Genomic DNA, 13,796 nt, shown 5'->3' on the forward strand with positions numbered 1-13,796 from the left:
GGTGCTGATATAACTGGCTTGGGGTTATCTGGACCATTATCATACATTTTAGAGTAGTTCACAGAATTCAGAAACAAATGTTTGAAGCAGCAAAACAATTTTAAGTAACATCCAGGGAATATTTAGAATTTAAGAGGCTGCTTATAGGCAACTGAAGCAAGACAATGTTGAGTCTCCATTTTCTCAATGGCTGAGCCAATGGAAAGAGTCTCCATTTTCTCAATGGCTGAGCCAATGGAAAGAGTCTCCATTTTCTCAATGGCTGAGCCAATGGAAAGAGTCTCCATTTTCTCAATGGCTGAGCCAATGGAAAGAGTCTCCATTTTCTCAATGGCTGAGCCAATGGAAAGAGTCTCCATTTTCTCAATGGCTGAGCCAATGGAAAGATGAGTCTTGGGATTTTGTGAATGTGCAGAGATAAGAAAAGAAGACATCACTGTAGTGAGCCCCAGGCCCAAAAAGAAGATAGGCAGCCACCCTGGGCAAAAGCTTGAAATGGTCTCACTGTTCCAGATCTCAATCTGGAATCATATAAGAAAAGGGATTCTAGCTGTGTGACCCTGGGCAAGTCACTTGACCCCCATTGCCTAGCCCTTACCACTCTTCTGCCTTGGAGCCAATACTATTGGCTCCAAGGCAGAAGAAAGGGTTAAAAAAAAAGAAAAGAAAAGGGATTAATTTTTCCAAATCTACTCAACCAATCATCTTACTACTTAGACTGAAGCAGGTAACTGAAGGGCAGGAACAAAGATCTAATTAATATGAACTAAAATATTATTGTAGTATTTTTTGGTAGCAAAGAACTAAAAACAAAGTAGTGACCCATCAATTAGGGAATGGATAAAAAAGCTATGGTATGTGAATATGATGGAATATTATTTATATAATAAGAAATGAGGAATATGAAGAATTCAGGGAATTAGAGAAAATCATTTTTCTTTGTTACAAGGGAGGGAGATGGGAAACAATTATGACAAAAGGCATCTAGAAAATGTACTTTCAATAAGAAAAGAAAATTCAGGCAGGGGTGTGTATGGCATCTGGTGTGACTGACATGTTTAGATAGAAGAATATAAAAAGGGATAATCATGAAGCAGTTGAGCAAGCATAAAAAAAAGTTAACTTTCAGACATCCTGTCTCAGAGTAATCAGAAACACTGCCTTGTTTTTATGTTTTGGTCATTACGATTCCCACACCTGGACCTGATATATTTGGGAAAATCTGTTCCATCTACAGATTTCCCACTGATGACCGTTTTACTCTTTTCCAGTTACATTCCATGGATGTTTGTTCCAGGAACTTTAAAAAATGAATGCTTAGTGGGTGGCAACTAATCAGAATTCTGAATGGTTTTTCACTTTCAGAATGTAGGAGGAGTCCCCATAGTGTCTTCCTCCAACCCCCCATTTAGGATATGAACCCAATGAAAGATTTTATTGGTTTTATCTTTTTAAAAAAAAATTTCCTAACTTCTGTCTTAGAATCAATACTAAGTATCAGTTCCAGGGAAAAAGAACCTCAAGGGCTAGGCAATGGGGGTTAAGTGACTTGCCCAGGGTCACACAGCTAGGAAGTATCTGAAATCAGATTCAAATCCAGGATCTCTCATATCTAGACCTGACTATCCACTGAGCCAACTATTTGCCTCTATTGATTTTATCTTTATCTTATTTTTAGTGTCTGTAAAAGGGATATCAAAAGGATGTATTATTATCTAGCCAGGTTACAGTAAACAATTTCCAGGCTGCTAAAGGATGGAATATTAGGTACAAGATCACATTATTAGCAAAGGTAGCTACTTGATGGTAACAAATGCTAAAAGCTAGATTTGCTCATATGAATAAATTAATTTTTTTACTCTATACAAAGAGTGAGGCAGCATGATATTATAGATAGAGGGTCAATCAGCATCAAGAAAATCTACATTCAAGTTTTTCTGTCCCTGAAGAATAATAGTTGGGTGATTCTGGGCAAATTATTTGACTTCTTAGTGCCCCGGGCAATTTTCATGCTCTGCCCATTTGTATTGGCAATGGGAATTTCCATACTGCTTTGTTCCCACATTTATTGATTATTTCTCAGAAGAACATGGCTCCCCTACCTCCGCCTACTGAGATTTCTAATTTAAACCAGTGCTTTTTTTTTTTTAATTAATCTTATCTAATTCCATTAATCTAAAGCCCTCAGAGAGGGTTTCTTTGTCTGGTGCAGAGAACCTACCTTTGCTGTGTCCTGTATTGCTCACAGGTGAGCTGTTCCTTTCTTATGTAGGAGTCATACTATGACCCTTTCTCCAACTGATCTAGTTCTGACACAAATATTTCTTTCAGCTAACTTGATGACTGATACTCTTTTCTAATTAAAACCCCTATTTTCTAGACCAACTGTGAGTATATTATACATTGATTAGTTTTTGCATACTGTTGCCCATTGTCAGGATATCTGCAATTTTGGGATAATCTAATAGATTGGGTAATTCACGCAGTACTGACTGGGTTTCTCCAATCTTCACCTTACTATAAATTACTTCCAATCTTACAAATTCTTTGGCTTATCTTTTCTTTAAATTTTTAAAATTGATATCTTTTTATATTACTTATGTTTCACATAGGTATCCATTCATCTTTCTATTGTGACAGGGTGACATCTACTAAAATAAAGAGACAAAAAAGAGGAGGGAAAGGAAATTCATCAAAGTTCATCAAAATATAATAATTATAATAGCTAACATTTAGATAGCACTTAATATGTGCCAGGCACTTGTGCTAAGTACTTTATAATATTTAACTCATTTAGTCCTCATAGTAGTTAGGTGCTATTATTATCCCCATTTTACAACTGAAGAAACTGAGACAAACAGTGGTTAAATGGCTTTCCCAGGGTCACACAGCTAGTGTCTGCATCTGAACTTGAATTCAGGTCTTCCTGAATCCAGGCACAGCACTCTATCCAGTGCATTATTTAGCTGCTTTACCCAGATTTGATGTCAGAGACAAAGAAGTATTGTGGGGTCAAGGTGTATTTCATATTCAGTTTTTTAAATTATGCTTGGTCATTATAATTTCCCACTAGTTTTTATTGTTTTCTTGTTATTTTTCTCATTTATATTGTTTTAGTCATTGATTTTTCTGGTTCTTTCTTCTCTTTGCATGAATCCATATGCCTTCCTTGCATGAAAGCTTCTAATCCCCAATCAAGTTCTACCCAAACATATAACAAAAGGAATAGAGCTCTGATTTCATTCTATACATGGAACCATTCACTGCTACTAAACAGTGGCATTTCAGAATCCCTTGGGCATATACTCTGCCTTATTTGGAAAGCAAATACTCCTTTTGACTATTTACTTAAATAATAATATATTCTTCCAGCAGTTGAGATAGCTCTATCCATTCTTTTATTTAAAAATCTTATTCTGTGTTCAATAAACATCATTAAATATGAACTTTTAAAACAGAAGAATAAAATGAGAGGATTGTAACAAAGCCATGAGTTTCTATAATGCACAACTTGTGCATTTAAAAATATAATCACTTCAGTACATTAATTTTTTTTAATCCTTTACTTTCTGTCTTGGAAGTATCAATTCCAAGGCAGAAGGGCAGTAAGGGCTAGGCAATTGAGGTTAAGTGACTTGCCCAGAGTCACACAGCCAGCATATTAATTTTAAGGCTGTTGCACTGATCTCTTGAACTTTCTGTGAATTTTTAAAACCTCCTTACAATGGCCCTCTTATTTTTCTCTTATTATTTTTATCATTCTTTTTTTCCTCTTTCAACCCCCCATTCAAAAATTGAATTAAAAAACAAATTGTACATATTATAAAATATATGTATGTATATATGTGTGTGTGTGTGTCTTCCCTCTACCTGTCTTTAAATGGTGAGTAGCATGATTCATCATCAGTATTCAGGAAACATGCCTGGTCATCACATTGATGAGAGTTCTTGAGTCTTTCAAAGGAGTTTTTCTTCACAGTGTTGTACAAATTGTATTCAGCTAGGTGACTCATTGGTTAGAGTGCTGGGCCTGGAGTTGGGAGGACCTAAATCCAAATATAATATATATATGAATATATATATATATATATTTAATATAAAATTTTCTCCTGGTTCTGCTCACTTCCCTCAAATCTCAGGTTTCTCCAAACCCACCTGACTTAAAACATTTTTGTTGAATCAATACTATTCAATTACATTTGTAAGCCATAGTAGAGGGGTGTCCTCTTAGTTTCCCTTTTTTTTCTATAACAAAAGCATTGCTCTAGATATTTTAATACAGATGGATCTTTCCCTTTTTACTTTGATCTCTCTGGAGTATGTACTTAGTAGTTGTATTGCTAGACATTTTATATACATTGTACATACAGTTTAATGATTCTTTGGATATCATTTCAAATTGCAAATTGGACCAATTTACCAACAATGTGCTGGTGTGCTTCACCTCCAACAGTAGTAATTTTTCTTTTTTTGCCATCTTTTCTTGTCACATATGTATGAGGTAGAATCTTAGAGTTGTTTTAGTGTGCATTTCTCTTATTATAGGCAATTGCAGGTATTTCCTCATATGGTTATTGATAACTTGGATTTTTTTCCTTTGAATATTGCCTGTTCACACATTTTGACTACTTAACTAATGGGAAAAGGTTGGTTCTGAAATGTTTGAACTGGTTCCTTAAATATCTTCATTAGATCCTTACTGAAGAAATTCACTGCAATTCCCTTTGCCCCCCTCCCCCAGCTAACTATTTTCCTTTCTATTTTGGCTGCATTGATTTTGTTCATACAGCAGCTTTTCAATTTTAAGTAATTAAAATGATGTATTCATCTTCTGTAATTCTCTCTATGCCTTCTTTGGCCAGGAAATCTTGTAGCAATAGTCATGAAAGGTGTCTTTTTCCCTGCTCTAATTTGTTTATGATGTGAATTTTTAGATCTATATTTTATTGTGGTAGATGATATGAGATCTTGCGCTAAACTCAATTTCTGCCAGAGTTCCTTCCAGTTTAAATATCCTTATAAAGTCCTTATTCTTTATTCTCTGAGCCCATTCCTACCACCAGAAAATCTCTATTACTTTCCAGTTTAAAAATATCACCAGGCTTACCAAATGTATCAATCGCCACATAAAATAGGACAATGTAAATTCACATTTAGCAAAGCAGTAAGAATAAGCTAATCAATAAATATGTAATCTGTACAGTAATACATAATCAAATGAAAGTAATATGAATCAAAGAAAATAGTGAAATAGGCAAGCTAATTTTGGGGCATTTGCATTTATTATTTTATAAGAATATGTCTATGGGAAAAATTAAAATATTTTAAAATCCCAGTTTAAAAAAATTGTAAAATATTTTTCCATGGTTACTTAATTCACATTCCTCCCCTCCCGCCCCCCCCCCCTTTCTCTTCCCTGCCCCCTCCAGAACTGACAAGCAATTAAACTGTATATAACCCAGTATATAACATGTGTTATCATGATTTCCATATTATTCATCTTTGTAATAGAGTAATCTTTTAAAACCAAAACCCCAAATCCTATACCCATATAAACAAGTGATCAATCTTATGCTTTTCTTTTGCATTTCTATTCCCACATTTCTTTCTCTAGATGTGGATAGCATTCTTTCTCATAAGTCCCTCAGGGTTTTCTTAGATCATTGCATTGCTGCTAGTAGCAAAGTCCATTACATTGGAGAGTTATATAATATTTCATTTTCTGTGTACAATGTTCTCCTGGTTCTGCTCATTTCACTCTGCATCAGTTCATGGAGGTCTTTCCAGTTCAAATAGAAACCCTCCATTTCATCATTCCTTAAAGCACAATAGTACTGCATCACCATCATATACCAAGATTTGTTCAGTCATTCCCCAAGGGGCACCTCCTCATTTTTCAATTTTTTGCCACCATAAATAGTGCAGCTATGAATATTTTTAACCCTTTTTAATTATCTCTTTGGGTTACAAACCTAATATTGGTGTGGCTGGATCAAAGGTCATGAATTTTTTGCCCTTTGGGCATAATTCCAAATTGCCCTCCAGAATGGTTAGATCAATTCACAACTCCACCAACAATGTATTAGTGCTCCAATTTTGCCACATCACCTTCAACATTTATTATTTTCCTTTACTATTATATTGGCCAATATTATAGTAAAAGTGTGAGGTGATACCTTAGAGTTGTTTGGATCTGCATTTCTCTAATCAGGAAGGATTTAGAACACGTTTTCATGTGATTATTGATAGTTTTGATTTCTGTCTGAAAACTGTCTATTCATGTCCCTTGACCATTTGTCAACAAAATCCTAGTTTTAAGCATCTAAATGCAATAAGATTCAAGGGTAAAACATTTTCATGAATACTTTTAATATGGTACTCACTTACTTTCGACTACCTATCTTGTTACCACATTCATTCTCATCATCCTAAACTCTAAGATAATTCAGGTATATGTATAGATATTTCTATATTAATGATCAAAACTATAACATCTTTTCCATTAACTAAATAGCTCTGAATCTCTGCCCCAGTTGATTATTTTAGAAGAATGAATATTAAGAAAAATTTATTTTTTAACAAACTGGAGGAACTTTTCCCATAAATGGGCATTCATGTTGCTCTCTATACATAATTCCCAATCTCTTAGACTTAAATAAAATCAGATACTAGCTACACAATTTATTAACAGTATAACAAATAATAACATAAAGATACAAAATGCATTTGTATTATTATAGCTATGAGAAAGATTATAGCTAGAGAAATCTCTTACCTATCAGAACTACTCTTGAATGCTCTTTACTTCTGGAACATAATCCCATTATTTAGTTCTTAGGATTGTAGAACTAGAGGAATCAGAGTCATAGAGTGCCTGAAAGAGATGGAGACATTTGGACATAGATAAGGACAGAGACAGAAGCAGATGTCTTTAGTAGATTCAGTGGCATGGAGGGAAGAAGAAGTAGAGAGATGAATGTGACTATTTAGCCAGTACATTTAATTAACAGTGTGTATGACTATGAAGTCTTGGCACTATAGGAATTCAAAGGGGTTATGCCAGTCTGAGAGGCTGAAACCACAAAAGCCTATCTTTGGAGCTACAGTAGTAGGTTTGAGCCTTGATTTGAGGAATTTAGTGAGTTCTGGGATGATAAAGAGGATTTAGGGAGAGCAGGTACTGGAATACTTCCAAGACTGTTCAGCCTCTAGAGGCCAGTGTTCTGGGATGTTATGATATCAGATATTCTAGGAGAAAACCAATGGTATATCGAACCTAGATGACCCATTTATGATTCCACAATGAATACTACATAGGATAAGAGAGCACCTGAATAAGAAGGGGAGGATATAAATTGATCAGGGCTTGGATCATTATTCAGAATCACAGCAAGTATGACTGAATCCTTAACAAATAGTTGAATCTAGTAAATTCCTGAAACTGGTTCAATTTTGACCAAACCCCTTATTTTGGAATTGATAATGCTATGGTTTGGTACTCTCTTTAGAACTGTTTCAGTAGAAGCCATCTAGATCTTGGAAGACACTTACTTTTAATATATATGAACTGTATGGTGGGCAAAGACTATATAGGTGGAACAGTGAAAAGAGTGTGGAGTCAGGAAGACTCATGTTCATGAAGTCAAATTTAGCTGCAGATACTTATTTGCTGTGTGACTCGGGGGCAACTCACTTCATGCTATTTGCCTCAGTTTTCTCATCTGCCCAATGAGTTGAAGAAATAAATGGTAAACTACTCCAGTGTCTTTGTCAAGAAAACCCCAAATGGAGTTACAAAGGGTCAGAAATGATTGAACAACAATAAAACACAGTGGCTTCAAAAGTCTAGTTTAGGGGACAGCTGTGTGGCTCAGTGGATTGAAAGCCAGCCCTAGAGATGGGAGATGTGTTATATGTGGGTTAAAAGAAGGGATTCAAACTATCTATATACATAAAATTAAAAGGTTTAATTAGCTAAAGGAAGAAGGGAAGGGGATCAGGGAATAACTTACTTCTAACTCACAACAGATATTTAAAACCCTAAAACTTTCTATAATCATTCTAAACTAATTAATTTGAGTATTAATTAAAGTTAGGTAGGGATTGGTAGGGGCCAGGAAAAAAGGGCCCAAAGAATCTCACAACACAGAAGTCCTCTTTGATTTGAACAGCAATCCCAGAAAGATGTCACCAACAACAGCTGTAATCCATTTCTCTGTAGCAGCAGCAGTAGGAACAGGCAGAAATGTCAAGAAAGCCAAAAAAGAGGGATCCACTGGCTCTCTGAGTCCACCCCAGAAATACCAGACAGATACTCTCTGGGCTCTCCTGACTGCTGGAGAAAAAGCTACCTTTCTCTCCTCTAGGGTCCACCAACTGTCTCCAGCAACTGCTTCTGTGTTTAGTCCCAGTTCATGGGAGTTCTGAGTGGTATGTTGGTTTGCAGCATCTTTTGCATTCATCTTGCCCTGATTAAATCCTTTAGTACAGATCCTAGGTTCAAATTTGGCCTCAGCCACTTCCCAGCTGTGTGACCCTGGGCAAGTCACTTAACCCCCATTATTTAGCCCTTACCATTCATCTGCCTTGGAACCAATACACAGTGTTAATTCCAAAATGGAAGGTAACGGTTTAAAAAAAAAAACCCAACCACAACAAAGCTTCTAGTTTAGTTCACAACCAACAAATGACCCCAATTTCTGATGAAGAGTAGGAAGAAATTGCCTAGAAATTATCTGGTTTCTTTAGGATTTAGAATTAGACATAAGCCAGAGTTAATATGGTTTGTCAGAGGAAATTGTGCCTGGGAATGCCTCTCTTTAAGGGAGCCCTGACCAGGTCCAGATTGCAAGAAGTCTGGATTCAGGAATGTGTTGAATCATGCAGCTGTGAGATTTGTTGCATTTGGTTTGAGATGAAGTTTTAATCTCAATGGACTGAATTATGTTCTCTGTACAATAAATAAGTCCGGACACATTGGAGATTACTGCATCACCTTAGTTTGTGAAAGAGAATCTGGATGTAGTCCTCATTGCATGTAGAGTATTTACTCTACAACTAGTTTGATTTTTCTTGCAAGAGTTTTATTGGCTCCTTCTCATTAGTGCCTGCAAAGTCTTGGTGAGTAGGAAGCATAAAGCTGTCTATCTGTTTTACAGGTAAAATGGAGATAAAAAAGTGAGTCCCTTAGGACTCACCAATCCGGATCACTACCCAAGCCTTATCAGTCATAGATTTTAGAGAGTATGCTTTCCTTACAGGGGCTTGAGGCTTTCCAATTACATTGACTATTATTGATTAGATGCTGTCTATAGTGGTTATGTTATTTGCACTGGTAGTTAACATAGAAGCATTGAGTCATTTGAGGAGCTAAGAAACTAAACCCTTGGATGGCAAGAACTAATTATATTTTGTGTGCAGTGAAAAAAAAGACAAAAATGTCCATTTTTGGCAGCAAAATGGTACATGGAATTGAATCAGTTCATCTGGTCATTCCTCACTTAGCAGACAACAGACTAAACAGTCTCCAGCCAGGCAATTATCTAATAAAGATAATTTTAGTCTTTCTTGAAGTGTTTTGAATGAATTGAGGGAAAGAGAAACTTTTAGTAGTAACTAATTTGTCAGTTTAAGTTGGAGGTACACTTATTAACTTCCTAAGCAGTAGGATTAGAGTTTGCAAAAGGTGAGGCTCTGACATACAGCAGTGAGTAAATCTGGGAGATTTAGACAAACCTACTTTTGCAGGAGAAACTAATTATCTGATTTTCTGTTGTGTTAACTCTTCTTACTATGCTTCCTTGGGATTTTTTATGACTGAGCACATATACCCAAAGCAGGCATCACTGTGTCTTCTTTCTCCATGTTGGTTCATGATGCAATTGTAAAACCAAATTTCATTTTGCATTGCAGTATTAAAATTATCTTCTCTGAAATCACCATTTTGATCAAGATTTACTGAACAACTTCCAGGATTCACAGAAGCTGTTTTAGAACAAGACCAAATAATGTCTCAACAGACCAACAATTCTAAAAGTAATAAGATCTCTTTAATAGCATCATTTAATTCATATAAGAGAAGTTAAAGAGGGCAGAATTAGGTAGAAGCAAAGCATAATAAAGTCTCCTTAACCTCAGGTGTAATAATCAGGACTAATGGAGGTTGATTATGGTACAATAAGACATAAATGTGCATAAAATATGAACTGGACATGCTGGCACAACTGGGAACACCTAGTCTATACCCTGTGCATAGCTATGCTATCAGAGGTGGTCTTCAGACCTGACAATCCCAGTTTCTACCAAGTTACAAGTTCCTTTGTCTCCTCCACATCAGGGCATCTATTTGCAGGTGCATGGATTTTATAAGTGTGGGTTCTGATGAAGTAATGGAATGACCTGATTAATCTGGAAAGCCATTTGAAACTATGTTTAAAAAGTGACTAAAATGTTCATACCCTTTGATGCAGAAATTCCACTATTGTGTATATATGCCTAAAGTGTTAAAAATAGAAGGAAAGGTCTTACTAAATATACCAAAATAATTACAATGACACTTTTTTTTTTTGTAGCATCAAAGAACTAAAAATAAGGTAGATGCCCATTGACTGGGGAATAGCTAAACAAATTCTGGTAATTGACTGTAATGGAATATTATTGTGTGATAAGAAATGATGACTATAAAGAATATAGAAAAAAATGGGAAGGCTTAAATGAACCAGTACAAAGCAAAGTAAGATGAACCAGAAAGGCAGCAGGGACAATGATTACAACACTATAAATGGAAAAAATAAAAGGAAAAAAAAAGCCAAAATTGACACTGAAAACTGTTTAATTATAATTTAACTTGACCATAGAGAAAAGATGAGAATCTCTCTCTCTCTCTCTCTCTCTCTCTCTCTCTCTCTCTCTCTCTCTCTCTCTCTCTCTCTCTCTCTCTCTCTCTCTCTCTCTCTCTCTTCTTTTTAGAGGTGAATGATTCTGAATATAGAACATAGCATATACTGTTAGATTTGGTAGATGTATTGATTAGTTTTGTTGGACTACTCAAACCTCCTCACGCCCATTCTTTTTCTTTTTAATTCTTTATTTTAAAGGATGGTTTTCTAGGTAAGAGCAGGGATATGTTGGAAAATGAAGGCAATATGAAAACAAAAGAAAGAAACAACAATTTTCTAAATAAAGAAAAGGCTGTCTCTAAGACAGCCTTTCCAGAAGCCAATTAAAATATTTCTTCCAAACAGAAGGAATAGGCTTAGTTTTGATGACACCTATGCTTTCAGTGTATATCGTTTTCTTTTTTTCAGTAAGATGTTGCTCCATAAAACTTGATGCATTTATCATCATTATTGTTGTCAAAAAGCTTGAGCTAACAAGATCTTAGCTTTTTTTCTCTCCTCAGAGGCTTGTTATAAATCCAGGAACAGAAATTAGCCAGAGATTGAAGTGCCTGAGGAAGGTATACAGTAGGGAGGAATGAATGAATAAGTGTGTGGTTTTTAGCATCATTAACAATTCATGTAGTATGACTTTTTTTTGAGCTTTCAATAACTGGTTTTATAATTGTTTCAAAATATAGAAATGATTGTTTCAAAAAGAAAAAAGTTGAAAAGCTCTAGCATTTGATTAGATAAGGTATTTTTAAAAGATTTATAGAGTTCAATGTATGGCTACTATAGAGTTCATGTTGGCATTAATTAATATACAGATTATTACTCTCCACACATTTAATTCCCATTCTCCCAAATGGTTAGTATTATTGTTTTGCTTCTAGAATAAAATGTAATGTCAAATGAGGAATAAAACATGTGTTTGTCAAAGATGTCTATTACTATCTTGGAAGAAGCTCTATCCCAAAGTCTGAATGAAAGAGAGATTCCCTAAGGATGGTGAAGTTCTGATGTTTTAGATTGATTGAATCAAGCTTCAAAACAAAACTGGGAAGATAAGATCCATACTCACTCAAGTTAGATTGACCTAAAAATCCAAATTGCAAAAAAGTAAATGGATGAAAAGATGTCTATTGTTCAGAGAATCGATGCAATTGGATAGTAAATTTGTTTACTTAGTAGATCAGTTCACCTATTACCTAATTGGTACACTGTAAATGGATGATGAACTGAGTCCAGAATTGGATAGGAGGAAGAGAGTGGGATGAACCTAACCTACAACCCATCAAAAAAAAAATCTACCTTTAAAACAAAAACTTTTTTTGGTAATAATATATGGTTGTAAATCTTGGAACACCATGATCCCTGAAAACACAAAGTTACAAGTGGTTCAGGGGTGTGCTAGAATCAGTTTAAGTATGTTTCTTTGCACTGTTCCCTATTTGTTCTTGGCTTTGCTTTCTTATCCCAAGAAATTAGTTTTCTCTTTCATATGAAAGCCCTTTCAATACATGAGGATATTAGGTATGTTCCTAGTCTTCTCTGGGCTAAATAATCTGTTTCCTTCAACTATTCTCTCTCTGTATGTATATTTATGAGGGTGTATGTGTATGTATTTGTGTTTTGAGGGGAAGCAGACTTCCAGGGTGACACTCTATGACGAGAGTAACTGTATAAGTTTCTAGGGAAGGGTAAGTGGGCTCCAACAAGGAGGAAAGCATTTTGACTGGTCAGAAGCTTAAATATAATTCCTTTCTGAATTCTTTGTTGTGTGTAATAACTTAAAAAAAATCCCATGCCTTATTAAACTGAGTTGCTTAGAGGAGAACTGAATATTCAGAGGGGAGAGATCAAAGAAACCAAATTTTGATGTCCCCAGAAAGACTTTGTATATGACTATAGGCAAGAGTCAAGAGTAAAACCTCTAGAGTATGAACTTAGATCTTTCTTAGCCCACAGCTTTAGATGAGGGTTTATCAGAGTGGAGTCAAATGGAGATCCTATTGTAAATCAAGGAGACAGCATGGCATGGTAGAAAGATAACTAACTATGGAATAAAAAAAAAAACAGCTTGGTTTGAATAGTATCTTTGGTATTTAAAACATATATCACCTTGGATAAATTATTTTATCTCCTTAGTTCTTAGTCTGCTCATCTGTAAAATGAGTGGGTTGGACTAGATGGTCTCTAAAATGTCTTTCATTTCTAAATCTCTGAGTCTATAAGGAAGAAAATTTGACATCAGACATCATTGAGACTTGGAGAACTGAAACTCATGACTAGAATATGGTGCTGAAAGGTTATGTTTTATTAAAAAACAAACAAACAGGGTTAGGTAAAAAGGTGAGTCAGGACAGTATTGTAGAGACATGAGATATTTTCATGTAAAGAAGTCTAGGACCAAGAAGGAGGAAGAATGATGGAGGGAACTTAAGTTAATATTAAAGGATACAAAAGTAAGAATCAGTGTTGACTTTTGGAGTATACTATAGATCATATGGAAAGGCAGAAGAATAGATAACATATTTAGAAAATAAATTTTGGTCTTGGTATAGAGGCATAACATAATATAATAAGCAAATGGGGATTTTACCATCCAGACATCTATCAGACAAGTTAATAATTTACTTTTGTTGTTTGTTGTTCCATTGAGCTTAACTCTTTGTGACACAATTTTTGTTTTGTTTTGTTTTGTTTTGTTTTTCAAAGATACCACAGTGGCTTGCCATTTCCTTCTCCAGCTCATTTTGCATATGGAGAAGAGTCACACAACTAGTAAGTGTTTGAGGCTGGATTTGAACACAGGAAATTGAGTTTTCTTGACTCCAGGCTTGGTATTCTACTTCAGCTAGCAGCCTTCATAGATTGCCATAATTATAATTTTATCCTTTGAAATGCTATTCTGAA

Source organism: Monodelphis domestica, chromosome 1 (assembly GCF_027887165.1).
Source record: "Monodelphis domestica isolate mMonDom1 chromosome 1, mMonDom1.pri, whole genome shotgun sequence".
Lineage (NCBI taxonomy): Eukaryota > Metazoa > Chordata > Mammalia > Didelphimorphia > Didelphidae > Monodelphis > Monodelphis domestica.